Genomic DNA, 16,382 nt, shown 5'->3' with positions numbered 1-16,382 from the left:
TATATCCATTTTTAGTCTCCTTGCTTATTTCTTGCCCGTATCACCTGATGCTGGGATAAATCGCTTCTCTTTTACATTCTCTGACCTCATTCTTGTCCTCCTCCAAATCATCCCGCATACCTTTGGCAGATTAATTTTCTTAAAACATTCTTTGCCAGACTTTTGGCCAAAAGCAATAAAGTAAGTCAATATAAAATAACATTTTCATTATTTAACTTTCAAAAAACCTCTCATGCAATTTAATTGTCATGAGGGTTATTTCCAAACCTTTTCGTTAATACTCAAAACATTTAATGAATTGGCCTCAGTTTGCTAAAACATCATTGTCTTTCAATATAGTGGAAAGAACACAATTAGGAGTAAGAATACAGAAATCATAGTCTTGATTACGTTCTTTTCTAGCTTTGTGACCTTAGTCAGATTATTATAAACTCTCTGTAAATAAGTATTCATGAATGCAATATGGCAAAACAGGAAATATTTACCTTGTTTACCTCCACATATATAAGAGCAAAAACATAAGATTCACTGTCAGTGGATCTGAGTTGGGATTCCAATACATTATTCACATAACTTATAATACATGCCTATCAGCAGTTATCCATTTCTGTAATTTTATTTTCTTCATCTCTAACTATAAAAAATCCCCATCCCAGAGATTGTTGTTGTAAGTATTAACTAAAGCAATAGTGGGAATAGATCTTTCTAAACATTAAAATGTTTAGTTTTTAGATCTTCTAGATATCAATTGTTAGTTACTATTTTGTATGCTAAACACAATCTGAACATAAAACACTGAGCAAATGAAATGACTATTTTATCCATCTCAATTTAAGACTTCCAGTAGTATATCCTGGATCAGCGATATACGTGCAAGTAGTTTATTTTGGACTTAACCCCAGGAAACATTGCTAGGGAATAGGGACGTAAGAGAAAAAAGAAGATAAAAGAGGGTGCACTTTTAAAGGAGTGACTACTGTTGACAACTGGGCCTTTATCTTGTCAAGGAACTCTGGGAAATAATGTAGAATACATCTGTTACTAGTTTCTCATAAGATGTATTAGTATGCGTTTATTTTTTAAATACAACACTTCCTTTATTCATTAGTTGAAAGCTGCTGTGCTACTCTGGAGTGTTAACTCTCTGGCACTTTCTGCTTATATTGTGCACCATTTTAACAGATATCCTCAAATAATACCCTCAAACAAACAGGTGAAGTCTTGACAGTCTCATCAGCACATGCTCAAATGGTAATGAAAGTCTCCCCTAATACTCATAGCCTGTGTAGAGATTAGGTTTGTGCACGGCAAAAGGCACTTTGCAAATGCAGTTAAGGTAGGAAGGTTAAAATAGGGAGACTATTCTGGATTATCTATTTGGGTTCAATATAAACCCATTAACACTTTAAAAGCACTGAGTGTTCTCATACTAGGGCTACGATGGGAGGTCAGAGAGATTCAAGCGTGAGAACTCAATCCACCATTGCTGCATATGAAGATGAATGGAGCCATAAACCAAGAAATAAATGCAGGAGACATTCAGGAGCTCAGAGAGGCTCCCGGATAACAGTCAGCAAGGAACAGGGACCTCAAGGCTACAACAGGAACTGGATTCTGCCAACAACCCAAAGGAGCTAAGAAGGAGATTCTCTCCCAGACCATGTAGATGGGACCCCAAGGAGCCAATGCTTTCATTGTGGCCTTGGAAGACATGAAGCAAAGAAATCAGTTGTGCCCACCCGCATTTCTGTGTAAGAAGTTAGATACTTTGTGTTATTTTAAGATGCTAAATGTGGAAACAGTAACAAACTAATACAAAGGGGCCAGTAAATCACTCAATTAAAAAAAAAAGACATTTCTCTTAAATTATTCATCCTACTTAAACATCCACCTCTTTCCTTTCTGACATTCAAATTTCAGGGCCCATACAGAGCCTCTGTTAAATTACAGTGTTGAAATTATTCCTCACTTAACTTAAAATGAATTTACAGTAAGAGCTACACGATTTAGAAATTGATCATGTTCCCTCTTGAATATTTCTGTGTTTCTGTATTGAAAAATGCAAAGAAGCAAGGCAAATATGACCAGCAACACTGAAAGGAAAAGAAATAAACAGAGACAAGAGGGAAGGGGGGGGGCAGGGAAAGGGAAGGGAAGGGGAAAGTCAAGGAACATATAGCAAGGACTCATGGACAAAACCAAAGGGGAAGAGCTGAGGGAGGGAAGGTGGGAGGGGGCAAGGGAAAGAGGTGGGGGGAAGGCAGAGACAAATGTATTTAAAAAGTAAATAAATTAATTAAAAGAAAAAAGAAAAATTGTCTTCTCAGTAAGATTATACATTCCTTCTAGGTATGGATGCCCTCAATAGAGTATAAGACTTTCTCTTTAATATACCTCAGGAAGATATGAAAGGGTAAATATTGAAAAAGACTGAATAAAATGCTCATCAAGAAACTACTGGGATACTGGTACTGATGTATAACCACAATTCATTTGCTATCATTTATCTATCTATGATCATTAAAAGCAGTCTCAAAGATAAATGCCACATGATTTTAATTATGTATGGAATCTGAAAAGCAAAATACATGGACAAACAAGACAGAAAGAGACTCAGAGATGTACAGTGCCTTTTGATAATTGCCAGATGGGAGGGAGGTTGGGCAATAGGTGAAAGCATGAAGGGATTAAAAAGCACAAATTGCCAGTTATAAAAATAGTCATGGGAATGTAAGGTACAGCATGGAGAATATAGTCAATAATGTAATCATTATGTATAGCATCAGATGAGTACTAGACTTATCAGTGTGATCCCTTTATATGTCATATCACGATGTCATCCACCTGATATAGTATAATATTGTCTGTCGACTGTAATTGAAAAATTAAAAAATAACAAAATTTTAAAAAAATTAAGAAGAGTAGTGAATACATGAAAAAAACTTGAAATCACTGTCCTGAATGTTCCTCCTTGTACTGTGATTTTATTTCTCATTTTGCTTTGTGATGTCCTGTTGCTACAGGGCAGCCCAGTTCTATTTGCTCAACCCTGACTAAGCACATTTTCTCTTCTTATACTGTGAATTCACCAAGTTTTTCCTCCCTCCTATTTAAATATATATTTTTTTGATTCCAAACTAAGAATGTTAACCTCTGATTTCTATTTAAAAGAAGTGAATACACGTCAAAAAAGAGACAATTTTATCTTATGTGTACATTTCAAGTCAAATTTTGGCATAATAAAAGATTATTTGAAGGTTGTCTGTTCTTGAGAGAATTCTAATTGTAGTTATTTAGCTTGCTGTTTATATTTGTTTGTGGTTGTATACCATTACTTTGATAAAGGAAGTAGCAGAAGAAAGTATGAATGAATAAGGGATGAAAGTAATAATCATTTTATAAATTGGAAATTTACAGCCTAATAATTTTTGAAAGTGTATATTGAAAGTGCTGTTATAAAATATTTATTATTCACATGAAATCGCAACAAAGATAATTTTTATTTAATAAATCAGTTTTTATTTGCCTGTTACCTAAGGGTTTTTACATACTAATAAATAATAAAGCCACAGTTAATTCTCCAAAGACCCTCTAAATTATAAATTAATGGAATAATTTCTTTCTTTTAACATAAAACTTATTTTCATTCTCTTACTTGCCATAATTTATTGCTGCAAAACATCAAAACATCTGTTAATTTGAAATGATTTTTAAAAATTATGTTATTTTTATTGTATTTTTCAATAACCATTTACCCCCAACACTCCTTTTAGCACAAATACTTTGAAAATTCTTAGATATAAAAGACATGTAACATTTGTTGAAAATATTCTTTATTAATTACAGCATGAAAGTAAACAATTCTAAAATAAAAGCAGTGATTAATGTATTTCTGTCCTTAGCTATATTTATCCTTAATGGGATAGTTGTGATGTATATTCTCTCAAAGTTTTGTTAATCCCGCACTTTCAATAACAGCAGAGTAGATATAAACAAATTATACATGTGTATATTAGACCATGAGATAACTGTCCAGACTTAACACTCACATGTATTTTTATACTTTATATGAGCTATAAATCATTTTTATAAAATGACTCATATAAAATCTGCAATAGCAGTATTAGGGAAATAATCTTTACAAAGTTAAACTGTTCAGTGAACTAGAATATTATCTTAATATGATCATATCCTCAGAAATTATAACAGATTAAATAAGAGAAAAAAGGGAAAGGAAGGGAGGGAGAGAAAGAGAGGGAGAGAAATTGCTAGTGGAATAATTGGCAGGGAAATATTTTTATCTGAAATACATAACTTATGTTATTCAAGGAAATATTATCAGCTATGTATTAAGACTAATGGCTGGTTTTCACCTGATGTATGATATCTCTGTTGGTTTTATAAGGAAATACAATCATGGTTCTATGAATTAAGAAAGAGAAAAGTCCTTTGGACATTAATGACAGAATAATTTATTTTTTCCTACAGAATAGCCTTAAAGGCCATCACTGTCAATGGCAATTAATTTATAATAATGATAAAGAGAAAATGGTGGTTAAAACTTCATGGTGCAATACCCACCATTGAATTTCTAAAAACTATAAGTGCTGGCTTCTGGCCCAGACAAGAAAAAATTATATTAAATATGATTAGTGCTGATAGATACTTCATTTCAATTAAGAATTTTATAAAACCCCCACCAATTATGGAAATCATATTTCTTGACTTTCTAAGAAAATTTTAAGAAAAGCCTTATTAAATCAAGGGCAAAAAAAATCAATGTTAGTAGTATCTTAACCTAGAGTTCAAGAATAACATAATTGCTAAGGCAATTTCCCTAATTTATTATTTAGAATGAAATGGGCTTAACAATTTAAAGAAGACTATACTTTATGTTTACCTAATTATTTTTGAATAATAGAAAACAACATAATAGGCTTTATAAGAACTTATCAAAACTGTTGACACTTGCAAATTTCAATAGATATATACACTGATTAAAAAGCAACCTCTATTATGTGCCGTGTATTTGGGTAGGCTTGGACATTTAAAACCATGTAAAATGTTTCAAGTATATGAAGAACATAAAATCCAGAGGGCTGTATAGTCAAGGAATAAGGACATATCATAAGCAAACCATGATGGGGGTCAAATGGGAGTGAATGGTTTATTAACAAGAAATATTGAGACTTTTAGAAAAGGAAATAGCTTTTGAATTTGACATTAAATTAAAAAATATGTTTGGGAAGCAGAAAGAATATGTCCAACTCAGATATACCCATGTAATAATTCATAAAAAGAGATATGGTGAGTTGAGGGTATATTATGAAGTATAAGCTTAAAAAGTATATACATGTTTGAGGAGAGTGTGTTGAGATGAGATTAGAAAGGTAGCTTGGAAGCTAAGAGGGAAGATATTTCAATCTGTTTTCTTGAAGAGACATTTTGGGGAAATTATTGGGATTCTCATGTTGGCGAAAATAGTAGTAAAATTAATTCTGATAAGAGCTCTGACTTATGTTAGTCTGATTTAACAAGCATATACATTGTATAAATCAGAATTATTTACAGCACTATATTGTATGTAGTGCTAATATTTTGTATTTTATTTTACTCTTCTTACTGATAATTGATAACCCAAAAAGAATTATGTTTTAAGCAGAAGAGACTGTGAATAGATTGAAGGATGGATTACAGAAGCATAAAATAATTGGGAAGAAGATATTTGTAGTTACTTCGGTAAATAAAAATGAGTAACTGAAATTGGCAATTAATTTAGAAAAGGATTGTATGTGAATGAAATGTTGGTGGAGGGTTCTTTTTACTGTTGGTTGCATCTTTTGCAGTAGAGAGATGGGGATTCAGCAAAAACACTAAGGATTTAGACTCAGGCAGTCAGTTGTATGATGATACCATTCAGAGAGAGAAAAGAATATGGTATGAAGGGCATACATGCTTAGAAGTGAAATTAACTATCTCAGTTAGGAATATTTTGCATTTCAGAGATGGGAGAAATATTCAGTTGAAGATGCAGCTATAGATGTATTGACAGAAAGATGAATGTTGAGTGGATTTCTCTATCTTTACTAGTATTTGTGCTTATACCCACCTATGATTAAGTCCAGAATACTTCTCTGCAAATAATAGCTCTTAACTACACTGTTGTAGTTTTATTTGTTTTTGCAATTTGCTAAAGGCGTTTTCCATAGCTAGACTGCTTGGAATAGAAGTTAAATTATAACGCTTCCTAGTAATGTGAGGCTAAATAATTTAGTTACTCTCCATGATTCAATTTTCTCATCTGTATTAATAGTACTTGTCTCATAACCTTCTTATAAAATTAATTAATACAGTTATTTCATATGCATATAAAATAGTATATACATATGTTCTCCTAGAACAGTGTATATTTTAAGCACTGAATATTTATAAGTGTTTTAGGTTATTGTTTGGTTAATCAATGTTTAGCAGCAACGTGCCCAAGGTCTGTCCAGAAAGTATGCAGCCACACAATGTGAAAAATAGAGATATTTCTTGAAGAAGATACAAGAAATATTATACATAGGACAATGACGCCTCAGTCCTCTTCAAAGCAGGCTCCTTGGGACCTCACATAGTTCTCCAAATCGCCATCAGCTGCCCATTGTATTTTTCTGAATCTCATCAACAGCCTGAAATCTCTTTCCTTTCCAAAGTGACTTCAGTTTTGGGAGACGCCAGGAGTTGCAGGGTGCCAAATATAAGCTACAGAGGGGCTGAGTCACTTATGTGATTTGATGTTTTGTCAAAAAACTCTGCACGAGACATGGTACATAAGCAAGCACAATGTCATGATGAGGCTGCCAATCACCAGTTGCCCATGGTTGCAGACTTTTGAATCATCAGAATAGTTTCTGTGGAAGAATGTTCAAGTTTAGCACAAAATTTGATGAATATTTGTTGCTCTACTTGCTCAGTCGTTTTGAATGTGATGGCCATACAGTACACATGCTCTGTTAATGGTATGTACTGCCCCAGCGCCGTAGTACAGTGAAGTCGACGTTGTTCACACATGCGCATTCCAGTCCAATCTCCTTGGCTGCCAGGTTACATCCATGTCACACAAACTGATCTTGTTACAATAACAATAGTTGGACTTTTTCCAAGCAGGTCTAATCATATCTCATTGGAAGGTATTGGATTGGCCAAAAAGTCCCTTTAGTTTTTTCCATAAAATAAAAGACAAATGTACATTTGTCTTTTGGTTGATTGATTTAGATATTTTGAGTATGTCAGCTATCTCCTCAATGGTTAACATTGATTGTTCTCAATTAATGTCTCAATTTGCTTGCTATCCACTTCAACTGGTACCTCAACATGAAACATCAACCATTGAGGAATCTCCACCCAGAAACTTTGCATACCACTTTTGACATATTCTATTGGTCACAGCACCTTCTCTATACATTGCACAAATATTTTTTGAGTTTCAGTTTTATTTTTACTTTTCTTGAAGTAATACAGCATAATATGCTGAATATGTTGCTTATTTTCTTCCATCTTCAATATTAAAATGGCTACGCAAAAATTCACCAATATCGATTTTTTTTTTTTTTTTTTTACTGCATACTGCTTTGACAGCAGCCACAATACAATCTAACAAAATTGTTTCAAATAAAGTTAAAGACAGGTAAGCACTACTGGGACCAGTTCATGGAAAAGTACGAACAAATGTTTTAGCTAACCCAATATCTCATATGCTTTGAAGATTATGTTGGTACAGGAGTCAGAGCAGGGTGAAATTCTCTTGTGTGTAGGGCTGGGTTTGTGGTATTATGTATCTGGAGGTGGGGGTGGATGGGAAGAAGGAAAGTGGTGGCGGGAAAATGGAGACAATTGTACTTGAATAATAAAAGTAAGTAAATAAATACTAAAAACTTAAACAATAAATAAAAGTGCACTGATAAAGAAAGATGAATTTATATAGCTTTAGCTTGGTGAAAGGCCTCCAGTTTATCCTATATAACCAATTAATCTATCAATCATTACCTAATTATCTTCCGCCACAACTTTTACTGAATTTGGGAGCGCCCTTATGCTGAACTTTCACCACTCCTGCAAATGAAGTCAATTCCTTCCATTTCTCCTTAGGGGAGAAAGGCTTTCTTTGCTCCATAGTATCCTACTCTCCTGAGGAAAAATCCCTGAGTCACAACTCTACCATGGCGGTAGAGACAATGATTCACTTCCTTTTGGGTTATACCCTTCTTTAGGAATTCAATGTTCAATGGTTTGCGGTGCAAACAGCCCAAGGTCTGTCCTCCTCACTTTTGGTGCGAAACCCCCAACCTCCAAGCCAAGGAAAGGAAAAAGGGCCCTCATTATTGTCAGTGACACTACACTTAAGGAAGCGCTTCTGTCCATGATGGGGATTCTGGGGAAATATGGAAGCCCCCACCTCATTGCTGAACTTTTATGGATCTTAAACTCAACAACAGAAAGCTGAGCTTAAAATGTGAAAAGCTTGCATCCTACCTCTCTCAGGGAAACCCCCTCCCACCAGGAGCTGCAGGCAGAGGTTGAGAAGCTGTCATCTCAGCTGTCCCTCTCTGAAGTGGAATTTTCATCTCTCCGGGACAAGGATGAAGGATACCGGTACTGATTCAAACTCCACAGAATTTCTCACTTCCTACCAGGTTTCAATAGATTACATTAAATAAATATTTCTTCATTAGCTATAAGCTTTGGGGGTTCTTTCTAGAGAATTTAAATGGTTGTTTTGGGCTTGCTTTTTAAAAAATTTCAGCAGTTTCACTGAGAATCAGGTGTGCTGAGCTACTTACACTTCCATGTCACCTCACTTTAATCTTGAACTTAAATCTCATTTTTCACACATATTTTAGTAGATAAGACATATCTTAGGGGTTGTAAGATGTTTCCCCAGTCATAAAGTTTTATCTATTTGGATATTTTTCTTGACACATAATTTTTTTTTTAATATCTGGAAGGAAGGAAGTGATAAACGGAAGAGTTTCACTACCAAAAATCCATCACAATCCTTAATATTTAAAGGATGTCATAATTAGAAGACATGATAGCATTGATATTTTTAGTCATTAAGGCAATATAAACCACAGAAGTACAGAGAAACTTCATAGTTTAAATATATTGGAAACCTCAACTTTGACTTTTCCTTCGTAGACACTCATAGAAGATCTATGGAGTTCCTGGTGACATTTATTCAAGCAAATGGATTAGCCACAAAATATTTTCACAATTTCCGCAAATTGGCTGAGCTGCATCTTCCTTGTGGGAAGAGAAAATGAAGCACCATGGGAATACTACACTTTTAGAATATGAATCAATTTTTCTGTTATATCAAGGTCATTGTTAATGTCATCTTCTGAGAAACCACTGTATATAAGATGCTTAAGGATATTTTAAAACCATATCTTCTAGATTTGAGTGGTTAGGTAAGCTACATAGAAACATTAGCCAGTTTATTGTACTGAAACCCAAATTAGTGAATTTTTACACTAAATAAATGCCTCAATGACAGTACATAGTATTATATAAGCAGTACTATTTAACATTTATTAACTGGTCTAATAAATTTAATGCTCTTTTCCAAGAACAAAATTAACCCTGTAGAGATATGGCTTGTTAAAATCCAAATTCAATTTGACATGAAAAATTTTGTCAAGAGCACATCAGAATTAAGTACACTGTAGAAGATATACTCTAAATATCAAATATATCTCTGATAACATGACATGGAATAAAACTTGCATGAAGGACAGAAAAAAAACCCTGAAAATTATTACTACCACATAAACTATACTGGAATTGGTGAAGTGATTTTTACAATCTTTTACATAAACTTCAAAATCATGTTTTCACTCCTATTAGTAATATCTTGTATTTAAGTCAACCCTTAGTAACTAATGAAAAAATATAACAAATTGATTTTAAAAGTGACAGATTTTCTAAGAAGGTTTTTATGTGGAATAATGGTATGTGAGATCTAATTATCCATATTTTATTTGGCAAAAAGAATGAAGTTACAATTTAAAGGCTATTGTTTTTATTGTTTTCTCCCATAATATCAAATGTATATGAATCCCATCTAATTTCTTCAAAAACCATAGTCCATTGGTAAATATCAATGATATAACTCTAATATTGAATTATAAATAACAGAAATAAGGTATTTTTTCTGTTTTCTTAAAGTCCAGGGTTTAATAATTGCCAAGATTTGTACTTTTTTTGTTTTCAGCGTTTGCTTCTGAGATAAAATTGTGATTTTATATTTTTAACAACAATTATTTTAATTAATATATCAGAGTAATGATGACAAGCCAATTTTAGATACGTAGTTCCTCCGTAGCTTGCAAATAAAAGAAGTTAAATAACAGTTTTATGGTGTAAATCATCATCCAAAGAAATGAAAACAAATCAATTGACAACTGTACTTGCTTTCTTAAAGTAGGCTAATTTAATTAGTAAAGTGATAAATCCAACTCACTCATTAAATATTCTGCTTTAGGAAAATGGAAGTATGATTTTTTTCCAAAGTGCTATGTCAAATTCGTCATGAGAAGCTGTCATTTTTAATAATGTGTAAGACTGAAGGATTTAAGAGGCTAAAAAAAAATGGTAACACGCATAAGTATAAAAGGAATAAATAAATATATGTCACATAAAGTAAAACTGCCTACAATAATATTTTATAATTTAGTTTATATTTCTACATATATTTTTCTCATAAAAAACTGAGGGGGGTTTGTCTCTATTTTAAAGATGAAAGTATTAAAGCAAAGTATTTAATAATACTTTGTCCAATGTCACAATATGGTTTATATAGGGTCAATATAGAAACCCAGAAAATCAGATTTCTAATTGTGTTTTCACTGCCCCGTATTATGTAACAGGCAATATTTAGAAATAAAGTACAACCATTGATTTGTATGCCACACCCATCACAGTGAAACACCTTTAAGACATGGTGAACTCATTTGACAGTCTTCTTGACAACCTCCTACAATTTCTTCCTTAAAAGACTTATGCATTTTGATAAGTTAAATAAAATCATTGTTTGTGTCATTTTTTTTAAATGCAAATACTTTCTTGTGATAGAGGAACTGGAAAGTGCAGTAGTTTTTATTAATCATTGAAATAAGCCTCAAACATTTATTCATATTAGATTGAAGGTAATGCAATTAAGGATGGTGTAACCCTCAATCTTCACTATTGAAATAATAAAAAAAGCACTATAAGGGGGAGAAATAATGTACATTGAATATATTAGGTGATTGAGCTTAAAATGTCTGTGTGTTGTTTATCTGGCTAATAGTCAGTGTGTGCTTGTGGAAGGGAGGGGTTTGTGCACAAGTGTGCACGATCGTGTAGTGTGTGTATACGAGTGCACGTGTTTCACTGACTTCTGCCTCTCTGAGAACTTGGAATAAGAAAACCAAAGGCCATTTAAGCTCACAGATACACATCTGGAAAAGTCAAAGTGCAAGAAATTATAGCTAAAGAGCATGTTCTGAACATTCTTTAAATCTTTCCAAAGAAATAGGTTCCTTTTGTTTTTCTTTCTCTTGCATTATCGATGGCTTCTTCTTTACTAAATACTTCTGGTTAGCCTTAAAAAGAGTGTCACATCCTATGAAATCCCTTGCACTGTCAAATACATGTTTATTTGTCAATTGTTCTAATGATTACTATATACTTGGTAGATACACAGATTACACATTTCTTTGTGTATAGCAATATTAAGCTTCTTATTCTCTTCTGATTTGTTTTATATGTATAATATTTACATACACTTACCCTCCATGTACCCTTTAATTTTTCCTGATTTTTAAGCCCACGTTTTAAGTTAAGCTTCTACTACCATGATTCTTGCTGATTTCCAAGCAGCTATATTCAAGGAGCACATTTTTCATTTTGCTGTATGCGTCTTGGCTTCTCTGACACTAGTGTCATATTTATCATTTTTTTTGGTCTCCTTTACCAATTTCATCTCCTTCACAGATACTCAATATATATCTCTGTCCTTATCTACATATCTATCCATCTTGCTATTCCACAAACTTGCTTTTTCTTTTATACACTCCTCCTTTTAAAAGGTGGTTTTATATTTTATCAACATAGCCATCCTGTGTTCCTAGCTCAGGAAAAATGTTACATCATAATGTCAGAAAATATGCTTCACAAATATTTTATTGTATTGATATATCCTCTTCTTCTCCCCAGCTAAAGCAAATAAGTCTCTTCCAGTCCTACCCCAGGTTGATGCTTCAATAATTTGTGTCTCTATGAAAAAGTTAGAAGCTCAGGCTAATGTCCTGGTTTCTTTCAAGAAACCTAGCTTCTTTCCATTTTAAAAGTGGAGAACTCAGACCGTGAATGAAATGACAGTATTATTATGACTGAAGAAATTTGGTATATTTTAGTATTCTTAGACTTAGGATGGAAACTCTACAGGCTTTTAACAACATTTATAAGCCACTGTGAATAACCCCAGGTTGTACATGGATAGCTTTGGCCCTCAGGTATCGAGACCACAACTGTGGCCTGGGGCATTCCTAAGTGATGTGACTTAGGGTCACAAATTCTGTGAGCAGATGTGGCTGAAACTGATTGTAAATAAAATCTTGTCCACTAATACAACAGACTATTGTTCCATGGTTATACAACCTTTTATTCCTAAAATCCTTTAAAATGGTGGCCAATGTGGTCCTTTCATGCATTCACATTGCTACATTCATAAATCACTTCAAAGTGCTCTCCACTTGGCTGCGTTCCATAGATAATTACAGAATGTCTTAATTTCCACTCTCTTTATTTTACATATTTTAAAAATCTTTATATACTACCCCACAGCAGCAGTAGTGATTAGCATCATGCTCCATGTCAGAGGTGATAACTGTGAAAAGTAGGACAGAAGTTCAGACCAAATTGTGCACTTGGGCTGCCGCTAGAAGAATAATTTTTCTAGTTGTACAAATGTAGAGCTTCCTCCTCTGTCAGCAACTGTCATGTAAGCCAAGTAAACACAAGACACATAATAATGTTTCAACTTTCATAGATACTGTTTCCAAAACTAAATTCACATTCATATTTATGCCATGCTTTTCTTTCAAATAGACTTGAAAGTCACACACAAAAAATAGGAATACCACAACTGACTTTAATTTTTAAATTCAAAAGAGAAATTGTGGCATTGTACATGCAAGTCAATCACAATCCCATAATTTACAAATAGATTGGCAACATATACTTCCCTTAGATTTTTTCTTAGAGAACAAGCCTTTTTCCATAATGTTAAATTATACTTAGAAAGTAATAATTTGTTTTAAAAATAGCATCTGATACAGCTTCTCTAACTTTCAACAGAATTACGAAGACAGAGAAAAAGGGAACAAAGCACATAATGCAATATTTAGTTGAGACATAGAAAATCTTCTTATCCATCTGGAAGGAGAAAATATACTTAATACAGGGACGTAGGAATTTGAATGAAAGAAGCAATTGGTCACACACTGTGCTGTGTGGCATGGCATAAAGCTGACATCTTGGCAGGGAAATAGATTAGGAGGACTATTTGCCTATCTTCGCTTTCTATTGCTTTGGAAAAATCTTATAGCTGCCCTTTTTCCAGTATGGGTGCTGCATTTCCAAGGAGCCATTGACAATATGTACCCATTTTTGCAATCAGAACTTTAGTTGTAACAGGATGACAAGTAGGACAGTTAGATAATATCTGGTATAAAATGAATCTGGCCTAGGTAAAAAAAAAAAACAAAAACCAAAAAAGTAGAGGTAGAAGACTAACAAAATATTTCACATAGGTAGTACAATTCCCATAATTAAAGCACAAATACAACTTGGGAAAGAGTTCTGAGAATAAACTAGAAATTGAAATGGTATGTGTTCTTGATTTTTTTCAAATACAAAATCAAGCAACAGTGTTTGAAGACATCATCATCTAAAGTTAATTCAGACATTGAATACTGGTTTGACAACTGTAGACATTAACACCATTCAGGCAAGAGGAAGGGCTAAACATATGTTTAGTATACAGAGCAGGGACAAAGGATATGACCTGCTTATTATCAGTCATTAGAACACATTGAAGAACCATCGGTGGGACAACAGTAACTGAACAATTAAAAACAAACAAAACACACACACATTTGGGAACCAAGCAAAAATACTGTAAAATGCAAGGGAGGAAAATTTATACTACAACCTTAAATTTATACAGAAACCCTTAAAGATTTTCTCAAATTAAATAGAAGTTAGTGTAAGGAACTATTTAGTGTCCTAGCAGAAACACACACACACACACAAACACACACACACACACTATATATATAAATAAAATATAGAGGTCCTGGCACACATAATGTCCCTTTTTATTACAAAATCATAAGCAGGTAGTTATGTAACATAACAGTATCCTACTCAAGCATACCATATGACATTTTAGGTGAAATGTTCAAATTAAATCTATAAATTATTACACCCATATTATTACCTTACCAACCACATTCAAGCAGGCATTACTTCTTCTGGACCCTATGTATATATAGCAGAATGGTACAGAAAAAATAAAAGATAAAAAGAAAATACCACAAGATAAAATATAATGACATAAATTTGGTTAAAAAGGATTAAAATGAAACTTATAAGACAATTGCATATTTTAATGCACAATGAAGAACAGATAAAAAGAAAAAAGTGGGTTTTTTTTTTTTTGCCTGTGTATAAAACCCTGCTAGTGATGCATAAAACAAATTCAACGCGATGTTCTAAAACATTGTGTAGAATGTAAGAGTCACAAAGGAAGTAAAAAAGATAGGCAATATGAAGGACAGAGAATGAATGTTCAAAACGATGTTGTTCTGAAGAAAAACATTTCAAAAATTGAAATATTAACAATATTCAAAACAATGTTCAGAAAAAATGTCTAAACTTAAATAAGATATTTACATTTTAAGGGTCATCACATTGGAAAAGAAATAAAATACATTTATTCATAATAATACTTAATTCAGAGATTATCTGGAATAATTTATAAGAAAATGATTCTGGTTTGCAGAGCCATATGTGAAGATATAGTATACAATAAACATTACCTTGCTTTATTTTATTATTTATAAATTATAAATTTAAAGACAAAATATAATTTAAATCTACAAATTGTTTAAGTTTTAAATAAACATTTAGAAGACTACTCTTTTTTTCTCTTTAACAATGAATGGCATAAGATATACTTTTAAAAAATGTAACTAAAAGAACTATACTAACTCAAGTTTTCCATTTTGTGTAAAAATGAGAGGTTTAAATAGGGCATGCTTCAAGAGAATAGATAAGCTGCTTTTGAAAAAAAAATGACTTAAAGATGTACAGCAGCCAATAGAAATGAATCCTACTTTACAATATAAAATGTAAATTTAAAAATATCAGTGTGAGCTCCGTGCAGGCGTGGGGGAAGATGGCGGCGGGCCTACAGCGGGGCTGGGCTGTGGAGCAGCAGTACTGGGAGCAGCTACCCAAAAAGGACGTTACCAAGTTTCTACAAAACCACAGTTCAGATTCATTTCTTGCAAAACATAAATTATTAGGAAACACTAAAAATGTGGCCAACACAGTAAACAAGGACCATTTGGTCACAGCTTATAACCATCATTTTGAAAGTAAGCGTTTCAAGAGTAGAGAAAGTTTAAGTGTCCAAGCAGGTGAAAAATGTGAAGCTTAATGAAGATAAATCCAAAGAAACCAAAGAAACCAAGTGTAAAGAGCTTCTGGATGAGGGTCCACCAAAATATACAAAATCTGTTCCTAAAAACGGGGTAAAACCAACTTCCCTAGAAAGTGAGATGTTTTTCACTGCTGGTATACAGAAACACTACAAGACAGAACTGTTTTTAATAACAATATTCAAATGAGTTCAAAGAGGAAGAAAATGCTAAGCCCTTTAAATGGGCAGAGTTATAAGAGAAGGGGATGAAACACTCTTGACTATGAGTAAAGGAGCAAAGGCTTTACTGGAGATGGAACCAGAATGGGCTTAAGGAAAACAGAAGGACAGCCTAGTGCCCAAATTCCACCAAATGCAAAACACATTTTTGAAATGGTATTAGTGGATATTGATTGAAATTGCATGCTTCAGATCTAAAGACATCAGCAATGGCTGCAATTACATAACTAATTGCAGCTTGTTTCTATTGTTAAGGGAAGAGTCAAATGGAAAATGCAAAGAGTAATGTTAGAACTTGTTTACTTTTTCCCAAAACTTTTAAGAAATGTAATTTGTTATAAATCCCTGTAGTTTAAAATACTTTACCCCATCTGTGTAAAATACTTTTTAAGAAGAATTTATTTTCCTT

General features: G+C 33.0%; 1 pseudogene; it reads left to right on the top strand.

The window, feature by feature from the left end:
* The first annotated feature begins 15,487 nt into the window (after positions 1–15,487).
* Positions 15,488–16,150, top strand: LOC129084062 (peptidyl-prolyl cis-trans isomerase FKBP3-like; annotated as a pseudogene).
* The last annotated feature ends 232 nt before the right edge of the window (positions 16,151–16,382 follow it).

The sequence above is a fragment of the Pteronotus mesoamericanus genome, unplaced genomic scaffold (assembly GCF_021234165.1).
Source record: "Pteronotus mesoamericanus isolate MK-2021 breed Mesoamerican mustached bat unplaced genomic scaffold, CSHL_Meso_final scaffold_174, whole genome shotgun sequence".
NCBI classification, from domain to species: domain Eukaryota; kingdom Metazoa; phylum Chordata; class Mammalia; order Chiroptera; family Mormoopidae; genus Pteronotus; species Pteronotus mesoamericanus.
The sequence above is the reverse complement of the archived record's forward strand: the minus strand, read 5'-3'. Positions and strand labels throughout refer to the sequence as shown.